This window comes from Apis florea, unplaced genomic scaffold, assembly GCF_048593485.1.
Source record: "Apis florea isolate Af1SG1 unplaced genomic scaffold, ASM4859348v1 contig_2272_pilon, whole genome shotgun sequence".
NCBI lineage: Eukaryota > Metazoa > Arthropoda > Insecta > Hymenoptera > Apidae > Apis > Apis florea.
Window position 1 is genome coordinate 2,252,356 of NW_028256549.1, and position 25,156 is coordinate 2,277,511.

At 48.5% G+C, this 25,156-nt stretch overlaps 1 protein-coding gene across 6 annotated transcripts in view; it reads left to right on the plus strand.

Annotated features, from left to right (window-relative positions):
• Eip93F (Ecdysone-induced protein 93F) overlaps nucleotides 1–25,156 on the plus strand; it is an 88,638-nt gene that overhangs the window by 2,566 nt on the left and 60,916 nt on the right. For 3 of the 6 annotated variants that reach the window (XM_086902388.1, XM_086902392.1, XM_086902393.1), the window contains exon 1: nucleotides 10,131–12,092. The exons of 1 other annotated variant lie outside the window; for it this stretch is intronic. The gene's annotated coding sequence lies outside the window, so the exon portion shown is untranslated. Of the gene's footprint in view, nucleotides 1–10,129; nucleotides 12,093–25,156 lie in introns of those variants that run through there. 2 more of the 6 variants (XM_086902391.1, XM_086902389.1) reach the window with 1 other exon arrangement.

A 25,156-nucleotide genomic window follows, 5' to 3' on the forward strand; every position in this document is an offset into this window, starting at 1 on the left:
CGGTACGCCGACTTAACCTAGGTCAGTGTGGTAAAAAAGCTACACACGAGTCGGGCGAGTTGGAGACGGAGAGGGAGAGAGAGAGAGAGAGAGAGAGAGAGAGAGCGGCGAAGCGAGAGAAAGAAGGAAGCGATACGTGCGTATCATTATGCACGCGCGCGTATGTATGCACGAGTCGTATATACATAAGCATCCGTTGCCGAACCGTCGAAGATGGCGCGTCGATTTCTTTCTCTTTTCCTTTTTTCCTTCTTCTTCTTCTTCTTCTTCTTCTTCTTCTTCTTTCGCTCGATCTCGCACGTGAATCACATCCTCGCGTCTTTTCTCCCTCGTCGAGAAGAAGAAATCGGCGCGACCTCGCCGACTTTTCGCTTTCGTGGAAGGGGATGACGGGAATGGAAGGATTTGGGAAAAGGGGGGAGAAAAAATTGAGGAGAGGGTGAGAGAGAGAGAGAGAGAGAGAAGAAGCGGACGATGGAGAGGGAGAGCGTCAAAGTGCCAAAAAGCTCTCTCGGTTAAAGCTCTCGAGTTCGGGGAGGAAGAGGAGGAGGAGGAGGAGGAGGAGAGGGAGGCGAAAGCGAGAGGGAGGAAGAAAGGGGAAGAGAAGGAGACAGAGAGAGAGAGAGAGAGAGGGGCGGAAGCAGGAGGTGGAAGGACCATGGTGGATAGGTGGAGGGGGGGTCGGTTAGTTTGGCCGGTTAGCCGGGTTTAAAACAGCTGCCAAATTTCCCTCTCGACCGGGAGAGTGAGAGTGACCCATCGAGAGCGAGTGTGTTCCACATCGTGTTTCGCAGCGATACAAGCCGGCTGCGCCGGCTGCACATGCACGCGTGCACACGTGCACACACCTAGCAGCCTCTCGCGTCCACATGCACGCGATGCAGGCGGCCGAGCCATTTGCGCGCATCCATGCGCGCGCTCCTACGTACGCGGCGGGCCGCTGTGTGCGGATCGAAGCCGCCGCGTTGCACCCATCCGTGAGAGTACCCTCTGTCTGTCTGCCGCACGTGTGCCGCCGGCTTCTCCTACGTGTACGAACCGTGCAAATGGTGTACACACACGAAAAAGCACGTGGCAAGTTTCGAACGCGTTTACGCGAAACCGTGGACGCGAACCGAACCGACCGACGTTCGTGTACGTACGTACGTGTGTGGGTACGAGAAGCGTGCGCATACGAACCCGTCGATGGTCGTGGTGATGGTTACAACCCGAATACAAGCTCACGGCGAGTACGACGACGCTTTGCAGGCGTCTCGGTGTCTGCATGCATATCGGATGCATCCACCGCATGCACGCCGACTCGAGCCTTCTGGAGTAACTCCGCCAACTCGTCGAGAGGACGTGACTCGTCGTCGTCGTCGTCGTCGTCGTCGTCGTCGTCCAACTTTTCCGTTGGAAACCGCGACTCGCCCGCATTTCCCTTTGTTTCTACATTTCTTCTTTCTCCCACCTTCGAATTCAATTTCGAATCGAGGATAAATGGGAGGAGAAGGGTGGGAGGGATGAGGGGAGGTTAGACGCTGGGATTATATTATATAGACAGGACGAGATATAGCGAGATATCGAGATAGTCGATTCGAAGGATCAATTCGAGTTATTCAAGCTCGAGTAGTTCTCCTCCGATTCGGCAAAGGATGACTTTATCGCTTCTTTCTCTTCGATTTTTGCGAGTATCGACGACAGCTGGCCTGCCCCTATCCCCCTAAATGTCCACCCGATGGATCGGTCGGCCGTATCGATGACTACCGTGTGGCGTCTACCCATGGGAAATGATAATTAAAGGCTCGTAAAAGTTTCCCACTGGCGATACGCTGGCCCCGCTCCTCCTCCTCCTCCTTCTCCTCCTCCTCCTCTTGTGCCCGTTTTTTTTTTTTCTTCTTCTTCTTTTTAAGTCCGTTTCACAATTTAATCAGATCTTTGGAAAATTTTCCCCGCTCGGGAGAGTCGACTAACCCTCCCCCCCTCTCCCCCCCTCCCTCGGCGTGGGAGTTTTTACTTTTACTCACGCGAGGGAAAAAAAAAAAAGTTTCCAAGGAAAGTTTCCAAGGAACTTTTGATTAACGAAAGAAGAACAAACATGGAAGGACAAAACGTGGATGGAATATCGACGCGTAACAACGATTAAACGGTTATCTACGTGGAGGAACAAGAGAAACAAATTATCGGACACGGGAGAATCGAGTCGAGATTCTCGCGTTTCATCCTTGAGCGGGAAAAAAAAAAAAAAAAAAAAAGAAAGAAAAAGAAAAAGAAAGATCTTAAAATTTCAAGGATATTCCATATATCTCAGAATGTATAAATGTCACGATCGAAGAGAGATATACGAAGAGAAATATATATAACGCGATTGAAACATACATACATATATACATATATATATATATATAATATTATATTCGTATTTCGAATAAAAAATTTCGGCTCGAACCTCGATCACGCGAGGATAGCTTCCCGTTTACCGATTGGCCGTCGAAATTACGAAACGTGGAAAACGTTTACTTACTTTCCATCCATTTTCTTGAACTCGGAACGAAATCGCCCCGATCGACGGCGCTACCGAGTCGAGTACGTACACGAGTCGTAACGTAGGTAAGCGGATTCGAAACTCTCCTTCCTCGCGCGCCTTCCTCGGCCGGTCGAAGATTCGTTCGAGCGTAAGTAGAGCGGAACTGTTGGTAGCTACGCAATATAATGCTCTTTCGGTGCACCTGTCGAACGACACTCGGTTACGGTTACGGTTACGAAATCGAAAAGTTGAGAGTCACTGGCCCGCCCGCCCGCCCCTCTCCCCCTTCCCTGCCGCCCGTTCACGTTGGGTGGGATAGGAGAGAAGTGTCCGAAATGCGCGGACACTGTCAGTTTCTGGGACTAGAGCAACAAGTAGTAACCGCGTTTATATCGACGCCGTTGGCTACGTGGTGGATGCACAGTAGGTATTAGTATATATATACATATATATATATGTAAGTGTGTATATATAACGTTGCCGAATATATAGGTCGGGTGGAACGGCAGCTGACGCTGCTGCCAGAGAGGGAGAGAGAGAGAGAGAGAGAGAGAGAGAGAGAGAAGCGGTTTAAAGCGCAGTCGGTTACCCCCGAAATTTTCCAAGTCGGGCGTAGTGGGGGCAGTCCGTTGACTAGCGGGAAGCCACCTCCGAAATACATGGAAACGTAGCATGTACCGCCCCCGTTTCCCTTATGTACGCTCCGCTCTACATACCGTGGATCGTCCAATGTCGCGCAGCAACAGTTTGCCGACCCGAGCCACGCGCGAAAAACCTGGCGAAAATTTTGATCCCGCCTCGCCTCGCGCCTCCCCTCGCCCACGTTTCGATTCACCTCCCGTACGAATTACACGCGCCTCGCCTCGTTTCCATCTCGCCCATCTCGTTTCCATTATTTCCTCTCTCGCCTCGCTCTCCTGCGCTCACCCGTTTTACAACTCTTGGCGGGTTGGTGAGGCGGGCCCAACTATTAGGCCGATAAATCGATTAAATATCGGGCTATCGGGTATTAAACCGCGTATCGATTCGCGTTATTCGCGAAAATATCGAAGGAAATGACGATATTGGAGAGGAGGGGGGGTTGGAGGAAGGGGACGATTACCATAAAGGCGTTGTTACGATAGAGACAAAGAGGATTACGCGCGATTGCGAGCGAGGACGTGACTAAAATCGGCGGGGGAATAAAATCGCGTTGGAGGAGGAGGAGGAGGAGGAGGTCCCGATCAAAGGTAAAATCGGGTTGCATTGAATTTCCAGTGGATTAAACGGCGCCGAAGGCCGTCGTTCCTCCGATAATTTTCGGGAAATTAGCCGTTAATAACGACGAAACGCGGTTAACCGAGTCTTTTCGCGGGGCAAACCCTCTCCACCACACGCACACACACACACACACACACACCCTTCTCGGCCCCCGACGATTAAGCGCGTTATTCGATTAAACGTCAATTGGACACGTTTCGACCGATTCGGCACCCCACGCCGATCGAAAGCCGCGTGTGGAAAGCGGTTGCATTCCGCTCCACCGATACACACCCTTCAATAACAATCATCGGGTATCATCGAAAACCCGGTCATCCGCCCCTCCCTCTCCTCGTTTCGAGGAGAACCGCGGCTCGAAAACGATTCCGCTAGAGTTTCGCTTTCGATCGAGTTTATTTCCCTTTACCTGTGCCGCCAAACCTGACCCGACCCGTCGGCTTCACCCACTTCGATATGTATGTGTGCATGCATGTAGACGCCACGCCGTACATATGTACAGTACCAACAGCGCGGAGCTCGTTCCTCGCGCAACAAGTAGGTATCGCCAAAATATGGCCAGACGAAGCGGCGGCGGCGAGAGGCGAGACGAGAGACGGGTTTTCCAACACTCGCTATATAGAGCTATGGTCGCTGCTCTTCCCACGCGGGCTATGATGTGTACGTATATCTATATATATATATATGTATATACACACAGACTCGTATTCCTCTCGAGAGGCTGAATTTTCCGAATTTTCTCGTGGTGGAGGATGCGAACGGGGAGGATGCGGGAGGTGTCTGTCTCTCTCTCTCTCTCTCTCGGCGAGCAAAGAGGAGGATCGATCGATCGAAGGGAGGATGAACTTAATTCCGAGACGATATGCAGGGCGCGACGAGTTGCAGGCAGCGACGAGGAAAGTTTGCCGAGTTATCAGTGCATAGAATCGTTGGAGCCGCTCCAACTAATCACAAATTATTAGTTACAAAGGTTGGCGAGATTCGACTTTATCGATTGGTAATGACGCGTTTAATTTTATCGGGACCCGATGCAAGGGGGATCGATCCGTCCCCCTCCCTTTTCTTGCGCTCTGTTTGCGATCCTTCCGTCCAATCAAGAAAGATCTCTCTCTCTCTCTCTCCCTCTCTCTCTCCCCTCGGGAATTCGAAAGAACGATTCGAAAAAATTCGCGTTATTCAACGAATCCCCTTCAACTCGGATAATAAATTCGATCCGATAAAACGCAGAGCATCGACGTGGTCAAGGTTTTCGAGATTTTAGGAAATTCGACAATTTAATTTCAATTCGACGTGGAGGCGGAGAATTTGAAAAACGTCCCTTCTCAAGACGACGAGGTCTCGGCTTGGCGAGTTGGTCAAAGCGCGCGGTGTCATACAACGCAAGCGTCAAGGGGACGCTTCGAGGGGTGTAAACGACGTTTCTACGCGCGCGATCGAAGTTGATTAGCGCTACGTTGCCTCGAATTCCTTCGAAAATCCTTCGCCGATGTATTCTCATCCGATATATCGCAGTGAGAGAGAGAGAGAGACGCTATTAAACGGTGACGGTTACATCGGGACGATTGGAAAGGTAGAAAAGGCGGCACGATCGGTGGTTCGTTACGTTCGCGAGCGCTCGTTACGATAATAATACGTATCGCCGGCTAATAAAACGAATTACATAATTTGCATAATCGATACAATTATCGCGAAATTAATTTAAGTAATTGCTGACGTGGAAATTTGCGCTCGCGTGCTGCGAAGCTTAACAGGAGAGGGGGGGGAGGGGGAGAGAGAGGCCCGGGCAAACGATGCGAACGATTTCACAAACGATGCTTCGGTTCCATTCGCTCTAATGTAAACGCGAAACGAATCGGGTGTTTGTTCTAATTGAATTAATAACGCGTTGTAAAACGATTCGCGTTGTAAAATACGACGCATAACGTTGCGCATAGGTTGCGCATAGCATTTCCGGCGGCGTTGTGACAAAGCGCGTTGTTGCGTTCGGAAGAAGCGTTGTTGGAGAGAAGGGCGGATGGTTGGCGGATGGAAACTGGGAAGAGGGACGGAGGGAGGGGGGAGGAGGAGGAGGAGGGGGATGGGTCCGCGTCGCAGCGACGAATGCTCGAGAGTCGTCGCGGTGCGGTGGCCGTCGTGGTCTCCGACGGGGCGGATAAATCGCCGCAACGGCGTCGGCAACGTGACGCGTGACGTCGAGCGTGGAACGTGGCGATAAGCGGAGATACGGTCAAGGCCGGCTCGCATACCGGTCTGTCCGTTCTCTTTCCTGCATGCACCGGCTCCGACCCAACACCGGAATCGACGCGCGCCTCACGCTCCTCGGGCCTCGATGCGACGTCACCGTGCCTCGATCTGGACCTCAAACTCGTGCCCCGCTCGTCCAGAGACGAGCTCGAAAGCGAAGGCGAACGAGCGAACAGGCGATTCTCTCTCTCTCTCTCTCTCTCTCTCTCTCGATTCGTCTCCCTCTCGAGAGACCGAGAGCTTCGAATTCGGCGCGGCCTTCGGCGGACGAGGCACGCGATTGGCTCGACTGACCCACTGCCACTGACCTTGGGCCCCCGTCCCGTCTCTCCCCGGCAACCGCCGCCGCCGAGTTTCGGCAATATGTCGGGCGGAGCAAGGAAGAAAAGGGAGAAGGAAGGAAAGAAAGAAGGAAGAACGGATCGTTGGACCGGAGCGTTCTTCCACGCTCTCGCTGTCCCCGACGTGACGTTGAAATGGAAATGACGTGGACGCGATTTCCAGAGAAGGAGAAAGCGAGATCCCGGGAGGGAAGATTCCGTTTCGCTCGATAACGCGTAGCATAGATAAGATCGTCATTGTCCCGTGCGTTCGCCTTCCTCTCCTTTCGTTTTATTCGCGCCCGATGATAAATAATTCATGCCCCCTTTTCGAGGGAACAGCGTGTACCTCGTAACCTTGTCGCGCTCCTTGATCCCGAGTCTCCGCCGAGACGCTAACGCGGTCGGCCGTCGTTCGAGTTCTATCGGGTTTCGCGACGACGAAATTTCGTGACGAAATTTCCTCGATCGATCGAGGCGATCAACGGATGGGAGAGGAGAGGAGAGGAGAGGAATTTCGGAGAGCGCGTCGCGCAAAAAATGTAAAGTGAAAAGGAGAGAGAGAGAGAGAGAGAGAGAGAGAAAGGCACGCGCGACGAAAGTTGGACACGATCGACGCGTTCGCCTCGAATCTAAAACGTTGACGAAGATTTGGCGTGTGCGTGGCTCCGCCTCCTACTCCTATCCAACCCATTCTAAACAAATGAATCATGCTCCAAAATGGCCGACTGAATTTAGACGTCACGTGGCATCGACGTACTTACGTACATACGTATACACGCGCAGAATCGCGTATCCGACCACTGCCACCGCGGGAGCGGTACGCGGGTGAGCTGCGGTCGCGAAGAGGAAGAATTCACGCGTGAATTTCGCTGTTGTGTGTATTGTTGACCGACAGGCCCGGTTCCGAAGATCTGGAGACGAATAGCGTCTCTCCCTTCCTCCTCGCCTCCTTTCCGGCCACACTGTCAGTCCACAGTTTTTATCGCGATCGAGCGCGCGATAAAGAAACGGTGGATTCGCGTGGAAAAAAAGTTTGGCGAATTCGAACCGCACGATTTCTCCATCTCTCTCCCGTCTTGCCTCGAAAGAAGCGATCCGAAGAAGCGTTCCCGACTTTGCTGGCCGCGCGCGGGTAGGCGTAGATTTTTCGGTGCGAGATGTGGGCATTGGTCGGCGAAGAGAAAGGCGCGGTGGAGCGGGCTGTGGGTCGGCCGCGTAAGCTGGAAGGCGCCGCGCGGCTAGAAGAATGCTAGAAGATGGAAAATTTAATGTCAAGCATAACGTGGAAGAATCGATTTCACGGCTAACGTTCGGTCGAACGGCGTGTGGCCTTTACTTCTTCTGCGAAGTCGCGTTCAATTGTATATTTTGTACATACGTACACACACACACACACACATATATATATATATATACATATATAATTTGGCGAGGTTGCACACGAACGTTCTTCGTCTCCGTTCTCCGTGTTCGAAAAACGTGGTCCTGTCCGTTCTCTTCAGACGGTAGGCGTCCAAGACACGGGAAGAGGAGGAGGAGGAAGAGGGGGGGGGCCTCCTATCTAATCAGCCACTTTCGACTGCCATCTTGAAACCCGAGACACGCCGTGCCCCGAGATTATCCAACGAATTCCTAAACCGAACCGTCCGCCCGCCTCAAGGTCCGGGCTCTTGATCGCTTCTTTCGCCGATCCCCTCTCCCTCTCCCTCTCTCTCTCTCTCTCTCTCCCGCTTTAGTCTATTCCTCCTCTTCGCTCCAGGCCCCCTCCCCTCTCCTCCTCGATTCGTCAGCTATTCCGAGAGGTCTTGCGTAAAAGTTCGAAACGGTGCGCGAAAAAGATAGGCTTGCTCGCGATAAGATAGACCAATAAATGTGTAGAGATAGGGGAAGTCGTTTCGACTTTCGAACATCCGATTCGTAGATATATATATGTATGTATACATATATATACGTATATGTGCATATTCGAAATATTCGGCCGATTCGAGTAATCCTTTTTTTCCTTTTTTCTCACTCTTCGTCGCTTGAGAGCGAAGACATCTTTCCTCCGCGAAATAACTTGTCAAGAGAAGAAGAAGAAGAAGAAGAAGAAGAAGAAGGGAGAGAGGAAGAGACGAGGAAGGAATATATCCCGTCCGTTATTGTTATTTTCGATTCGGAAAGAAAGATGCGGGCGGAAAGAATCGGATAAAAGTTGTGAAGTCGCGTTTATCGCGCCCCGCAGTTAACGAGAGTTTCACGGTCAATTTATTCGAGATTTCGCGAGAAGATACGCAAAGACGATACGTAACGTAAGGCAATCGCGAAACGATAATCGATAAATCGATTAAAATGACGATTGGAGTGGGATGAATTTGGGAAGAAGGGCGAGGAACATTGATGGAAGAGGAACAGGAAAGGATGGAAAGTCGGTCTGTCGATCTCCGGAAAAGCCGCTGTGTCGGCGGTTGGTCTCTGCGCCATAGCGATTAGCTTTTAAATTTCAAATCGCAGTAGCAACTGCATCAAATTGTCTCCTATTAAAAGTGTCATGGCCACGACGGAGCGGGGAGGAGCGGGGAGGGAGAGAGAGAGAGAGAGAGAGAGAGGAGGGGGGACGGGGAACGGATCAACCGGGTTACCAAACGTCTGCGCGCGTGTTCTGTTGCGCGAATCGGCCGAGCTCGTGTAACTGCTACACTATCGCATGGAAATGTTCTCTACGACGAGAACGATTTCTTTTTCTTTCTTTTTTTTTTTTTTTTTCTTTGCAGCTTTACCGGCGGATCGAACGGCCGCCAATTTTTTCTCTCCTTCCTTTTCTTCTTCTTCTTCTTCTTCTTCTTCTTCTTTCCCCCCCCCCCCTCTTTTTCCGAGAAACGCTCGTTCGAAATCTAATCGAGGCATTGCCGAATCGAATCCTGGAAGGATAGCGTTTCACGAGGAAAAGTCGGGAAAGGGAGCGGGGCGAGGAGATCGATAAGAGTGACAGGCACAGTTAAGTTGAACCGAACGATCTATGACAACATGATGGGAGAAAGAAATTCGAGCAACGTAACATCTCCAAGTTTTCGTCCGAATCCATTTCTCCAAGTCGAAAACTTGGCAATAATAAATATCGACAATAATTGGGATCGAAGTTTGCCTGATCCTGGACGAGAAATCTATCTAAAGTCTATCGATCGGTGACGGTGGCCGTGGTGCGGCGAGCGATCGAGAAGAATGGCAATGACGAAAAGGTAAAGGAGTGTGGTGGTCTTGATCGTAACAGCGCGACGGCTACGATATGAGAATAGGAGTAGAGAGAGGGAGAGAGACAGAGAGAGAGAGAGAGAGAGAGAGAGAGAGAGAGATCGGTAGAGGACTATGGCGACGGTGAGAACGACAATGTCGACTATGACTATTACTATGACTAGGCTAGGAGAACGACGACTACGACGACGACGACGACGACGACGACGACGACGATCGCGACGATGACGACGACCACGATGACTACGAGGCACGATTACGAGTATACGAGATCGACAGTGAGAAGAGGGATCGTGGTTGCAACGTGGTATGGTAGTGGTGGCGTGGAGTAGAAGAAAGTGACGTGTATTGGTAACGCATAGTGGAAAGGTAGTGGTGTGTATACTAGTGGTAGTGGTATTAGTATTAGTAGTAGTAGTAATAGTAGTAGTATTAGTAGTAGTAGTAATAGTAGTAGTAGTAGTAGTAGAGTAGTAGTAGTAGTAGTAGTAGTAGTAGTAGTAGTAGTAGTAGTAGTAGTAGTAGTAGTAGTAGTAGTAATGTAGTAGTGGCGCGAGTCGGTGGTGAGGAGGATAGCGGTGGTGTTGTCGGGCGGTGGTGGTGGGACGAAGATGGTGGGGTGGTTGGATGGCGGCGCTCCTAGCGCGCAAGCCGCACCGTCCGACGCGGATGCAGTTACGGGAGCGCAGCGCGACCCAATGCAACTCGACGAACGTCGCATATCCGGAGCCGGATCAAACGTCGAGGCCTGGGCAAGTGGTGCGTGTGCGTGTGTCGCTTCATCTCCCTCTCGCCTGTGCGCCGGTGAAACACGCGAGAGAGAACAAGGGGGAGTGACGGGAAAAGACGGGAATAACGAAGGAAACGGAATAACGAACAAAAAGGAATCGACGAGAATGAGACGCGGTGTTTTCCTCGGCGGTGCGTAAAGCGCGTCTCTCTCTCTCGAGGGAAAAACGCACGGAAAGAAAGAAAAATCAGGGAGTAAGAAATAGAGAGGGAGACGGAGAGAGAGAGAGGGGGAGAGAGAGGAACGGTGAAGAAAGCGACGGAGAAGGAAGGTGTACGCGGCCGTCGCGAAATAACCTTGTCGATTGGTGCAACAAAAATATCGAGGAATCCGTGGTTTCATACTTCCGATCGAGACGAGCCGCCGTTGTCGTCGTCGTCGCCTGCTGCTGCTGTTGCTGTTGTTGTTGTGCACGCGCGCCGTGATTCGCGCTTCGTACTCACGCCCTCGCCGCATAAACTCCTCGTTTTCCGCTCCGCTCTTGCGGTTACGGCGTACCGCTACGAACAAGGGAACTAACTCTCCGTTCCAGAGAGGAATCACACCATTCGCCGAGTCGAACGGATCGACGGATCGTCGTCGCATCGATCGCGTACGATCGAAAAACGAAACCGGCAGGGAGGAAAGAAGGAAGGGAGAGGGAGAGAAGGTGGAGGAGCCGGGGATATATAGGATCGTAGTGGCAATAGTGTGATAATCGCGATAATCGTCGGCGTCGAACGATCAACGTGACAAAAAAAAAAAAAAAGAAAAAGAAAAAGAAGGAAGGAAAGAAAGAAAAAAAGAAAAATAAAACTCGAATCCGCGCGGTGGAAACGCGTGCGCGCCCGTTAATTTCCTGTCGTTCCGACGCGAAATTCTCCTCGCGTTCGAATTTTGATCGCGAGGGAAAAAGGGAAAACGGAAGAAGACGGCGAGAGAGAGAGAGAGAGAGAGAGAGACGACGAAAGTGAAGAATCGAGTGAAATAGTTAAAACGGTAGTTAAAGTAAGAGTAAAGGGTGAAGGAAGGAGACAGAGAAAGAGAGAGAGAGAAGAAAAAAGAGAGAAGACGAAAAGAGAGAAAGAAGGAAAGAAAGAGGGAGGGAAAGAGAGAGAGAGAGAGAGAGAGAGAGGGAGAGAGAAAGAGAGAAGAGTACCAGCGACGCTCTCGAGAGGATCGGAAGGATCGAACGGAGGAGAGCAACAGGCTCCTAGCGTGGAAGGAAGACGGTGGAGGGGAGGCGGCACAACTGGAGAGTTCGGTGCAACCGTCGATTCCATTTCGTTAGTTCGCGCTCGGTCTCCTTTTTCGTACGCGTGTCAGTCTACGAGCGAGCAGCTACGTTCCTCGTCGGAGACCTTGTCGGTTCGCGGCCGTCGATCGTTTCGCGGTCGCGCCTCTGTGTTACGTTCTTTGTCACGTTTCTGTTGCTCGGTGCGTGAAAGTATATATATATATATATATATATATATACATACACACACACATACACACACACACATATATATATATTATCATCATCATATATATATATATATATACGCAAGAAGGGAGAAGCGAAGAGAAGATTGCGATTTTTTTTTTTTCCTTCTTTTTTTTTTCGCCGAGGAAAATGTCAAGGAAGATGCGCCCGGAGCGCGGCTACCGGCTCGACACGAGAGTGGCGAGCCGCTACCAACCATTCTGAGGACGGAGGACGACGCATCGTCGATCGTCACGCGAGAAGGAAGTGCAACCCGTGATTCTTCCTGTCGTGAGAGTGAGTACCGGCGATCATTGTTTTTCTCGTTCCTTCCCCTCCTCTCTCGCTCCCTCCCTCCTACCTTCCCCCCCACCCCCTCCTCTCCTCGTTTTCGAGAAAACCTCGACGGACGCGAATCATCGTAGAAACGAATCGCGCGCGAGTATACCACGCGTCTACGCGTACATGTACATCACTCGCTCGCTCGCTCGCTCGCTCGCTCGCTCATTCGCTTACTTACTTACTTACTTACTTACTTACTTACTTACGTGCTGTACGCGCGATCCGTTGGTTGGTGTGCGAGGGTTCGTGTCAACGTGTGTACAAGCGTGTGTGTATGCGTTGGCGCTCGCGCGCACGAGACACACCGAGAGGGAAGAAAGGAAGGGGCCGATGGAGGGGGAGGGCGTGCGAGTAAGACGGACTGAAACCTAGCGCGAGAGAGAGAGAGGGAGCGAGCGAGAAGAGGAGAAGGAGAAGGAGAAGGAGGAGGAGGAGGAGGAGGAGGAGAGAAGGATGGAGGAAGAGTGGGAGCGAGAAAGAAAGAGAGAGAGGGAGCGAGAGAGGATTAGAGAAAGAGAGTGGAGAGGCGAAGAGAAGGAGGAAAAGAATAAGGGGAAAAGATAGAGACGGAAAGAGGAGTGCCCTCGCGTGCGCGTGTGTGTATGGAACGAGCGTGTGCACGTGTCATCGTATGCGATTCTAGGTGCGTGAAAGAGCAAGAAAGACGAAGCTGTCGGGTTGCGAGGAGAGGAGAGGTCGAAGGGAGGGAGATCGACAGGCCACAAGACGCACTAGAGAGCTTCTTAGACACCAAAATGGCCGAAAAGATTGTGCGCTCTTCAACGAGCCGCGCCGCGACTTTTTTTTTTTCCCCTCTCTTTTCCCCCATTTTCTTTCTCCTTTCTTTTTTCTTTCTTTCTCCTCTTTCCTCCGCGATTTTTCTCCCCCTCCCCTCCCGCCCACACACTTTTCCGTTCTCATCCTTACGATTTGGATGGCGAATTTAAATAGATGTAAGAAAACGTGGTGGTGTGGTAATCGAAAGAGACTCGGATCGTGGCTCGTGGCCCTTCAGAGATTCGACGAGAAACGATGGATGGATGGACGGATGGACGATTTTCCACGTCGAGAAATTCCATTCGGTGTGTGCGCCGAAGATGTGTCATTTCGCGCAAGCCGCGTTCGATGCGCCTTCTCCAACCGGTCTTATCGGTGTTTCGTCTACGATCGTCTACCTTTCGTCGCCGAGTCCTCCCTCTCGTATAACGAGTGACCTCGTTACGTTGGTTCGAGCCGGTCTTATGTCGCGTCCGTTACGTTTCTCCCTCTGGGCTTCTTCTTGGGTTTCGATGTCCGACCGACGCTGGTTGCCAGGTGTCCCGTAGGAACACCGAAATGTCGAGCGCCGCCTCGAGAGAACGAGAGACGTCCCTTTTCCGGGAAAACGGCCATCATCTGACGGCCCCTTACGCGTGCGTTACGAACGAAATAACATTTCTCCTCCTCCTCCTCCTCTTTTTCTCTCTCATTCTAAATACGTGTATATATATATATATATATATTTTCTTTTTTTTCCTACCGGTTAAGATTGTTTGTTCTCTCTCCAATGGACGAAGGAAAAAAAAAAAAAAAAAAAAAAAACGCGGCGAACGAAAATTCGTCGTTTCGAAGGCAGTTGAAAAATTGAACGATTTCTCCGTAATTTGCAAGTTAAATAGCGTCGCCTCGCGCATATAGCACTTGGTACAGGGGACGCACGGGCAAACGATTGCGAAAGTATACGCAATGCGTCACGTGTTTCGCCAGGGGAACCTGTCGCTCCGGAACACGTAACGACCGGTACTTGTGCATTTTCAACATTTCAAGGGCGACCGAAACGCGAAAGTCGCGGAGTGTTTGGCGCGGCTTGCAACAGCGGAAACTTGGGGAGGAAAATGAAACGCGGAGGATACCGATTATTATTGTATCTTTCCTTGACACGTTTCTCCAGCTTCTTGTCTATCTTGGCGTGCCTATCCGCTTCAGAGTAGATAGATAGATAGATGGATAGATAGATAGAATCGAGACCTCGGAATGAAATTTCCTTTCGAATAATGACACGCACCTAGGTAAACGGATTCTCGCTGTTTACGGTGTCTAGCCGTTGGATGCATTACAGCCGATCGACGCGACGCGCGCTCGATTCGCCAGGCAATTAGAACACGGATGCTGGGAGGGAAACGAGCCGGCTCGAGCCGGCCGCACTTATATCGTTGTGTTGCTCGAGCGCGCGATTTCCTGTAACGTCGCTTTTTGTCGCGATCCTTGGTTTCGTTGAATCCTATCTCTCTCTCTCTCTCTCTTCGTTCGAACGGAACGTTCAGATAACGATGGAATCCGCGATTTCCCCGAGAAGAGGAAAAACGTCGTTCGGATTGCGATATTGGCGCAACGTGGCCCGACCACGATCCGTTCTTAACCTCGAATATTCGCGGAGACGATAAAACGGGCCGGTCGTTCCTCGATGATAAATCGAAACGGCGGACGTCTGCGCTTTATGCCGGCCGTACGAGACGACGTTCGAGGTGGACGTTTATTGACGCGGTAACTTAGTAAAATTAACACCACGTCCATGGGAAGTGATCGTGTTTTCGTGATTACGAATAAATAGATGGTTCCGCGAAACGAGTTGGGGACGAGCATCTCGTTCACCGATCACTTTATTACCCGTTTTCTTTTTTCTTTTTAATTGGGCGGATATCTTCGAGTCGAAGGATTCCTTTTTTTCTTTTTCTTTTTGGAAAAAAAGGTTAACACGTTTGGATCGAATATGGATCGTGCTCGAGACCATTCTCTTATCCGTTGTCCCGACTTATTTGCGAATTATTTTTAATCGCCAACTAGTTTAGCTAGTAACTGTGTAACTATTTACGAATCAACTATTTATCGTGGAAATTTGTCATGGGGCAAAGGTCCCGCGATTAAACTCGATCGAAAAGTTCATTAATAACCGATCTCCAGTAAAAAAAACGTTTCCTCTTACTTTTTCATCTTCTCCGACCTTGCGAAACTTCGAGAAAACGGCGCGAGTTTGGCCGAGTCGAAATATTCGAGTCCCGAGAAATTCGCGTTATTTTATAATTAATTTGCCGGAGATCGGCGATAATTTTCGCGCGTGCGTCACGAGGCATCGCGGCTGGTGACGTGAAAAAATTCACTGATCGAAATCTCGTTCGAAAGGGAAAGAGAGAAGGAGAAAGAGAACATGTGTATCCGAAAACGCGTGAGTGACGCGATCCTCTCGGAATTACTCTTTTTCCTCTCGCGATCTTCGCAACGACACAGTCCCCGACACTTTTCGAATCGTAATGCAACCGCCTGCGATCGAGAAAGTTCCACGCTCGACCGTTGCTTGCTGATCGACGAAGCTGCGACGAAACTCTTCCGAAATTGATGGATAGAAAGAAGGAAGGAAGAAACGAGAAAGAGAGAGAGAGAGAGAGAGGAAACTTGGAAACTGGCGGTGGAAGCTGGCGATCATCCGTCGAAGCTTCGCTCTCGAAATTTTGCGAAATTATCGCGAGGATGGAAATTGGACGATTCAAATATGTATGTGCAGATTTTCGAGCGCGATGTTTCGCGACTAATCCGACGAAATGTCGCGCGAAAGAATGGATCGATATTAATTGTAAACAGTGCCCAATCCACCATGTCAAAAGTATACAAAGGATCGTGAGGAGCAACATCGAATCGAACAAACGATTGCCGCAACTGTATCAAATAATAGCGGATTTACATATCGCGTTCGGTGTGCACGTGACAATTATTCATGTAATCCGTTGTCATCGTAGGCCTGCTATATTCGTATGATAATAACCAATATGAAATTCTCTTCGCGTGTTGACACTGGACTACATGGAACGGTGGGGGATCGTGTGCGGCATCTTTAAATTTCGAAATGAACCTATTTACATCGAAAGTACCAGTAGTTCCAAAGAGAGGGAGAGAGAGAGAGAGAGAAAAAGAACGAATTCTTAGATTCTTAGATCGATCTATCGATTCTATCGAGGCGAGGGTATCGATGAAAGGCAAAAAAAAAAAAAAAAAGAAAAAGAAAAAATATCGACGAAATATCCGACGTGGAGATGTGGAGGTATCGAGCGAGGGATCGAGCGTAACAATGGAGATACAATTTTTTTTTACGTCTAAAAGCCGCTCTGTCTCAGCGCTTGGATCGTTCGGAAATCCCTCGAGTCGCCGGGACTAATTTTGAGTGGCGGTAGTTCACGGTGAAGTTACGATCAACCGGCGTAGCGTCTTGTTTTAGAAAGCAGAAATTTGCCTTATTTAGTAGGTTAAACTAGAAAATTCGGTTTGACCTCGATTTAGAACGACAGGCATAGCGTGTCAAAGTCCTTAAGTAGCGGCGAGAGGTTTCCATCGAGCCTGCTGCTAGTCTCCCACCTTCCATCCCGTTCGAAAATGCCGACTTCAATTTTCGCGAACACGTGACGAGAAATCGAATAGCAATCGTCGCGTAATGTTTATGATCGTGCGTATGATGGTAGCCGACGAGACGCGACCCTACTCCTCTCTTTCGGGAAACAAGGAGAAGAAGAAAAAGAAGAAGAAAAGAATCGAACGCGAGGAGAAAAGCCTACTTTGCCGCCATCAGTTTTTTTTCTCTCTTTCGTACGATGGAAATGAAAAATTGTCGTCGTATTCGCATGTTGCATGCAAATAGTGACTGGCAGAAAAAAAAAAAAGAAGAGAAAGAAGAAAAAAAGGAAAGAGAAAAGGAAAAGAGAAGAGAGGAAAACGCGATCAAAGTACGAAACCGAAACGACCGGTTGTGTTGTTGTCGTCGTATTTTTCGCACAGATGCGAAAACGGGGAGAAAAAGAGAAAGAAAATTTGATTCGATCGAAAGTTAAATTACGAGAGGAATTATATACAAACTATGATCTCGCGCATAACCGATTAACCGTGAACGATTCGAACGAATGTTGCGAATGATCGAACGATTCATGTTGCATCTTCGTTTCAAATTATTATGCGAATTGGCGGAGAACTATAGCGATGTATCAATAAAACTATCGACGTCGCGTGGTCGTGGTGCGCAACACCCGTGGAGTCGTCGTTTCGGCGTGGAGCGTTGGGAGCGTTCGGACGAATAAAGATATTAAATGCAACAGAATTTTACGGGTGGCGTAAAATCCGAAGTCAGCATTTTTATGTAAAATAAACACCGGTGGCCCGTTTGAAATAACGATAATTAAATTCGAACGAATCGTAATGGACCTTTTTCATTTTAATGTTTCGTGAAAACAAAATGTACGCCTGAAGTGCCCTTTCGAATATTTGCATCCCGCGAAATTCCATGGAACAATACGCGGTCGTGAAAATGCACGTGAAAAATTAACACAACCAATTTGCCGCGCGCCACAGTTAATTCTGTTACGCTTCGTCACATAAATTCGCCAGAAAACCACGATACTACCAGCATTTAATTCCAACAATGGAATCGCGATATCCTGTAAAACGTGTAAGTATATTCCCCGATACGCGATCGTAATTTTTGAGGAATCATTTATAACAATTTTCCTATATCTCGCCTCGCCGATTGGAAACAAACGAGGATGCGACGAAAAATCGAAAGATAAATTGCAACCAACGCGAGATAATTCGTTGCGAATCGAGGAGAATGAGATTCTTTCTTTATTTGAAAAAGAAAAAAAAAAAGAGAGAAGAAAGAGAGAAAAAAATTTATACGTGCATATATATACACATATTATATACATAGATATATATGTATATAATATACATATATAATATACATATATATAGAGAGAAAGAGGTTCGCGCATGACCGCGCGAATCGTTTGCACTTAGGAAAAACCTAGCTGGATGCTGGGTGTAAAAAAAGAGGCAAACGAAGTATGTCCGTTACGTTTAAGCGCAAACCTTTAGTTTCTAAGCCCGGTGAGCAACAGGTTGCGCCATTGTGACAACTTGAAAACTCCGCTTCCACGAATATTTTCAAAATTCTTTCTCTCTCTCTTTCTCTCTCTCTCTCTCCCGCTCCTTTATGCGCCACCGGCGTAGAATTATTCTTCATTGTTTCCCCCGAGTTGCGAATTCTCTCACTTCCCGGCCTGTACTTGAGACGCTGACGAAAGAATTCGAATTGCGCAAAGCTTTTCAATTGGAAAGAACGCCCGGAATAACCCGCCTCGAATAACCTTTCTCCTCTACGCACGCTACTCAAGGACTTTAATGATTATTACTTACGCCTGGCCTCACGACCACAACCAGAAACCGAATTCCTTTGTTGCCCGCGGGAAACCCTGTGTTTTCCGACTCGCTACCTCTACTCTCCCTCTCTCCCTCTCTCTCTCTCTCTCTCTACTTCTCTCCCGCGTGTTTTTCTCTCCGCTTCGACCAACGATCAACCGGTTCGGTCCCCGAGAGAGAGAGAAAAAAAAAAAAAAAAAAATAGAAAAACCGAAACTCGCTTATTTATTAATGAAACAGAATGGAATCGACCCAGTTTTCAACTTTGATCACCGTCTCTAGGCTAAAAGCCTGTTTGCGTGTTTCGTGCCTCGAAACTAATACTACGACACCGATAGGGTGTCTACGACGTGAGCTCGAATTCGGCGCGACACCGTTTGAACGTTGATTCCACGTTCGGATCGGTTCGTAAACGCGTTCGAAAATGGGTTGATAAGTAACGGGTTGGCGAAAAAGAAGAAGAGAGAGAGAAAAAAAAAAGGAAAAAGAAGGAAAAAAATGGCGATTAAAAATAGAGAGCGAGATAACGCTTATCGGGTTATTTAAAATTGTGAACCGCAACGATCTCGATGCATAGCGCGTCGCGATACGTACGTAATACGGCGGAGAGCGTGGTGGTGGATTCGTGGTGAGCGCGCGCGCGTGTGTGTGTCGCGTTGTGTAGAATACGGCTGGTAGAAAACTGTACTCGTCGGTTAACTGACGGTGACATTCAAAATGTTTTAGCCCAGTGTCGGCCGCGTTGCGTTGGCCACGGAGCGTGGTGGAACAGGGAGAGGAGAAGCGGAAGGATGGATGGGCGGCAGGCAGAGAAGAAGGGTGGCCGGTCGTGGCCGCGGAGGGGTTCGCTCACATCCACTCGCTCGCGATGCGTTCGTTCGTTTCAGCATATAAGTAGGTGCGGAGTCGCAGTCGCGCGATCGCTCGCCGGCCGCGCGCGCAAAATGGCTGGCAGATTTAGTAGTGGACTTACGTAACGCGGTTGTGCATGTGCCGAACGCACGGGTCCGCTATACCGTGTATATACACACGTATTATATTTCCCTTCAAGAGGTGACAGTTGGCCGTATCGTATACGGGATATACGTCCAGAGATTCCTAATTAATTCTTCTTCTTCTTCTTCTTCTTCTTCTTGCTCCTCCGATTAATTTCGACGCCTTTTTTCTCTTCGTCTTATCTGACTTCTTTTCTTCCTTCCGTCGCGGGGAAAGAGAATGAAGAGCGGGGGAAAAAGAAAAAGGAAAAGAGCGCGAGGGACGCATTTGATCGTCGAGATCATTGGTTCGTATCGAAACGACGTATCGTCGTCGTTTCAAGGGTCAGCATATTAAGGTTTACGTAACGGCTTCACGTGTCGAAGACGATACGAGCCAGCTTTTCTTATCGTTCGCGAGGAGTTTCTTCGTTCCTTTTAATTAACCAGTTACAATTCACCAGCGAATCGTTTCGAACGCAAGCATGGTTTCAACCTCTGATACGGCCACGGCATATACACGGAACTTGTATATGCGCGTTGTTTGGAATATGCAAGACGTAAAGTCGGTCTAAACCGGCATCGATTCGATTCGATCCGTGTTGTAGAGCGGCCGGGAGCGGTGGGGGAGGAGAGGGGGATCTGCCTTGTAAAATTTGCCGCGGAGATCGACTCGAGCTCGAAGGCGGCCGCTTAAAGGATTCATACGAAACTGCCACGCTGCTACTACACCGCCCAAGTTGCAAAAGTTTGTATTATCGAGCCGTTTGAAAAAGCGGGGGTTAGAAACGGGGGTTGTGCACAACACTCTCTCGCGATTGGAATTCGTTTCGACGTTTTCGTTTGTTTCCACTCCTCGAAGTGAAGAGAGAGAGAGAGAGAGAGAGAGAGAGAGAGACAAGGCTTGTCTTTCCAGTAGGACAGCTCGAGCTGCATCGCGATTAAACTTTCAGAGGCGCGCGTATATACGCTTTGCTCGTGAAATCGAGCAAAGCTGACGTGAAACGATCGTTCGGGGCCGCCGTTCGACCCTCCATTCGCCCCAAACTCGTTCGTACAACGAGCGGCGGAATTAGAAAAATGAAATGGGCAAGATTTATACCTTGCGTAACTTCACGTGTCGCCCTCCTAGACAACGTGTCCTCGACTGAAAGTCTTCTTTCAGTTATTTTTATCCGTGCCACGCACGTACTTGCAGCTCATATCGGGTATTCGAAATGTTAATTAGCCACGAACGGTACGGAAACGGGAACGTTGGTATGGATTAGTTGTTAATGCGCGCGCGATGCAAAATAGTTTGATCATCCAACCTTCCCGTCCCTCCTCAACCTCCTCAAAACTTCGATTCCCGCGCATATCTCGGGGGAAAAAAAGGGGAAAAAAAAAAAAAAAAAAAAAAAAAGAATTGCGACTCGAGCGAAAGCACGATCTGGATGGATATCGCGTTTGGATCGCGTTGTTTGGAAAAATCGCGGGTTAAAAGTTAATCGTTTCGTTTCATGCTCGTAATAATAATAATAATAATAATAATAATAATAATCGTAATAATCGGGAAGGATAAAAATAAAAATAAACGCGATTATTTCTCGCGTATTCTCCGCTTAACGACACACGACCTCTTCTGTTCTCTCGCATCGATTAATTAGCAAACGAACCACGGGGATGATCGATCGTTTCTAAACCTGGACAAAGGACCCGAGCATCGATGGAAGTTTGAGCGAACTCTTCGTGTACCCACGAAACCATCAGTTGAAAACCTAATGGCACGGATTTATCAGCTATTAGATGTTCGTCACGGATCGGATCGTGTAAAAAAATGATGGTCCATTCGCTTTGGATCGAAATCGAAGCGGATCCCCTCCGTTTCCAACCTCCGTTTTATCGGATCGATTTTCGTTTCGATCCCGTTCTCTACGCTCGGATAAAAAGTCGCCTGTTCGTCGCAAGGGCTCGCTCGAACCGCGGCGACTCATCATCGTTCGACTGCGAATCGATTGCGAATCCGATACGGTCGACGAATATTTTCGTCCCGGGCATTCGGATACATTCGATCGGCACACAGGAATTTTGTTTACCCTCGAGGACAAGTATCTCGCGTCGATCGCGACGGGAATGATCGAGGTCGTGGATCGAGGCGTCAACGTGTGTCAACGTTGTTGTTGTTGCGTCCTTAAAAAATACGTTCGCATATCCGCGAACGATTTCTTCGCTTGTTTCTTGCTTCCACGTAAATAAATACACGCCGCGACATACCGACGCGTCGTCCACGCGTTAGCCTACGCATCGTTTTTCCTTGGAAAATTTTTTTTTTTTTCCCTTCTTCTCTTCCTCTTGTTCAACCTCTACGCGTCGCATTCCTCTACGCGTTATTCACGAGCGCAGGAAACGTCGATACAGGAAATGTCGAGAAGAAATTGTTGTTGTTGTTGACGAAGAGGGAGGGGGGAGGGGGGCGGGGGAGGGAGGAAAAAAGGGAGGAAAGAAAATTTACGTAACGAAACGATTCGACTTTGCGACTTGCGAATATTTTAGGTACATTATAAGGTGTGTTCGGGTTAAACCGTTCGACCCGTGCCTCTCTTTCTCTCCCTCCCTCTCTCTCTCTCTCTCTTTGAAACAACTAATGGATCCAAGACTCTATTAATATTGATAATGGCGAAAATCAGGCCAATAAGCGGCCGTGGTACTGATCGCGTTCGAGGTCTACGGTGTCTACGGCACAGATTAACTTGCACCACGGCGCAGCGTCGGTTTGCAGAGTAAACGATCGACCGAGGTTCTTACGAGGCTCGCCCCGTCTCTTTCTACCTTCCGTCCCGTATTCAAACTGTTAACTATTCCAATGGTTACTCGTAAATACGATTTGAAAAGCGCGTTTAAAATGCGCCTGGTTAATTTATTTAGTTAAAAGTGCCCCGTTACACGTTCCATTTCCAAATGTCTATCCCTCGATCTTTCTTTTTTTTTTTTTTTTCTTTCCTTTTGAACGATGGCGAGAGTGAGAGAGAGAGAGAGAAGAGCACGAAAAAGTTTCCGAATCTTCCTCCTTGGTTTCGTGGTTTTTTTTGTTGCATCGAGGAGGAAAATTTCTCAAATTTTTAAAAAGGAAGAAAAAATATAGAGAAGAAAATACTTACTTATCTGCTCCATTTCCAAATCTCTGTCGTTGGTTTCTCTGTTTCGACGAAGAGAGAGAGAGAGAGAAGAAGGAAAAAGAGCGCGCGAATTTCATGGACGAAATATGTAATAATTTTCTTCGTGTGTTCTTTCCTCTCCGGAGTTTCGTCTCTCTCTCTCTCTCTCTCTCTCTCTCTGTCTCGGCTCACGTCGTTGGTAGTGGTGCTTATTAAGATCTTATCATCGGTGACGTAAGTGTTGGAGTGAAACGCATAGCGCAGTAGTAAGGCTAGGCTGTTCCACCAATTTTGCAGCTTTTTGCCTCATCTTACGTCATTGCACAACCACGCAAAAAGATTTGAAACGCAAGATCGGCCGAGCAGTCGATTTAATCGAATGCGGCGTTAAATTACACTTGTACGTAGCGGAACGCCATCGTCGCCAAGGCGCTCGATTATCTCGCGAGATTCGATCGATATTTTTAACAACTCATCCGCCGCGTCGATCCATCCACGAATCGGTGCAAACTTCTCCCCCGTTACGGCTCGTATTATTATAATGTCGTTGGTCCGAGCATCGAGTGCGACGGACGTTCGTCATTCACCCGTAAAACACCCGTTTACCTAATTATCGTAACTGGTTGTCGCTTACAATCGAATCGAAAAGCCGAAATTGTTGTCGATCGTATAATAAGTAAGCAAGCAAATCCATACCACTCGAAAATACTTGAAATACGTTACGATCGAAATGATTTCCAGAGAGAGAGAGAGAGAGGGAGAGAGAGAGAGAGAGAGAGAGAGAGAGAGAGAGAGAGAGAGAGAGAGAGAGATTTACGAAGAAGTGAAATGGATAGAGTTCTGGAAAATGGTTGTTTTAAATTTAATCGTTGGCTATCGAACGCGACATTCGAGGAATCGTATAATCAGACCGTTCGGGGAATTTGCTCGATCGTGCGATTTATCCGTTCGAAGGATATATATATATATATACACATAGCTTGTCTACCTCGAGACACGTTTCGAAACCTGGAACGAACGTCGATAATCGGCGTTAAAACGCGTCGCTACGGAACACGGTATTACTCGTATTGCGCGTCGTATGGGCAACTTGTTTCGGCGCAGCCGCCGAGCTGCTAAATTGACAATGAACGATCATGCAAATTAGTTCGTACACGAAATTGCGAAGTTGTGGAGACGAGTCGAATCTTTTTCTTTTTCTTTTCTTTCGAAGATGTTAATGTTTTCACATATATATATATATATATATATATATATATACACTTTCTTAGTTGAAATATCCTATTTATATCCGCATTTGTTTTTTCCACTCTTCATTTCACTCTCGGTTAAAAATTATATCTTTCATTCCATGAAAGTTAGAGTGGCGTTTGCTTTTTTCTAAAAAAAAAAAAAAAAAGAAAAAAACAAATGTATTTGTAAAAAACGTTAGAATAGAAGGTTTTTAATTAGGGAGGTTAAAACAACGAGCGTTTCGCCTCGAATCGGGTAAAGAAGATATCGAGTTGGAAAGGATTATTTTTATATTCGGAGACGGTTGGTGGCGTCACGAAAATTTCATTATCTTCGGGTGTATAGGCGTTGAAGAGTTATCTGGCAGCGGTGTTTCGCGATTGCCGCACACACGTACGCGCGCTCACGTACGCACGGGTCGAATGGAAAAATCTCAGGCGACGAAATAAACTTTCGCCAATCGTAAACGGGGCCGATTATAGGTTGCGCTTCTCCACCGAGAGCTAAAACAGTGCCGCCCTCGTATTTTCCTTCCTACGATTCGCTCGCGCACCGCCATACGAGGCTCCACGTCGCAGCTGCTTTTTTATCGATTCTTTAGAGGAAGGCCTAAGCCTTTCACCTTGACGTTCAGGCCTGAAAAATTCTACCACCGTATCGCGTCGCGCCGATTAATCTTTGCAATTTGACTTTTCACTCGATCGCAAATTCGACTCGATTCGCAAGGATCCGATTCTCCGACTGGAAAAAGAATTTTACGAATTTTTATACTCGTAATCCCCTCGTAATCCTTCCTCGCGAATATAAATCGCTTGTTCATTTATTTTTCGTTATTCTTTTATTTCTATTCTTTTTTTTTTTTTTTTTTTTATATACGAAATACAGCCGGATCAGCTTGTACGGCTCTACATACGATACATAATTACGATTCGTGGGCAAACATACGGGAGAGCTCGAAGCGATATTTATGTCGACAGAGAGACACTCGATTGGATTACATTCTCGGTTGGTGGCCAACGTCGTTACCCTGACCATCGACATGAATACGTTCTTGTATCACGTTTCTGGCAGAGAATCGGCTCTGTTCGCAGCGATACGCTCGGACCGTTCACGCTCGGCAAACGGTTGGATGCGTGGAACGCTCGCGACGGCAACGGCGGGCGTCGAGCGTGTTCGAGCACGGCGGTAGCGTTGAAAGATGGTGAAAAAGAGAAGGGGGAGGGGAAGAGAGAGAGAGAGAGAGAGAGAGAGAGAAGGAGGCCGATGTTTTTGCGCCGGTTAGTAAACGCACGCAAGTGCATTTCGTCGGACGAGTCGTCCGCCGCGACGCCCGGAACGTCCCCATTCTAGTTCGACCACTATCTACATCGCTATAAGTTTACGTAACCGCACGAAACCTGTCAGCTGACATTTCGGTGCTAACCAATGGTGACTATTGTCTTTCTCCTTGCGCGCCTCGTCCCCG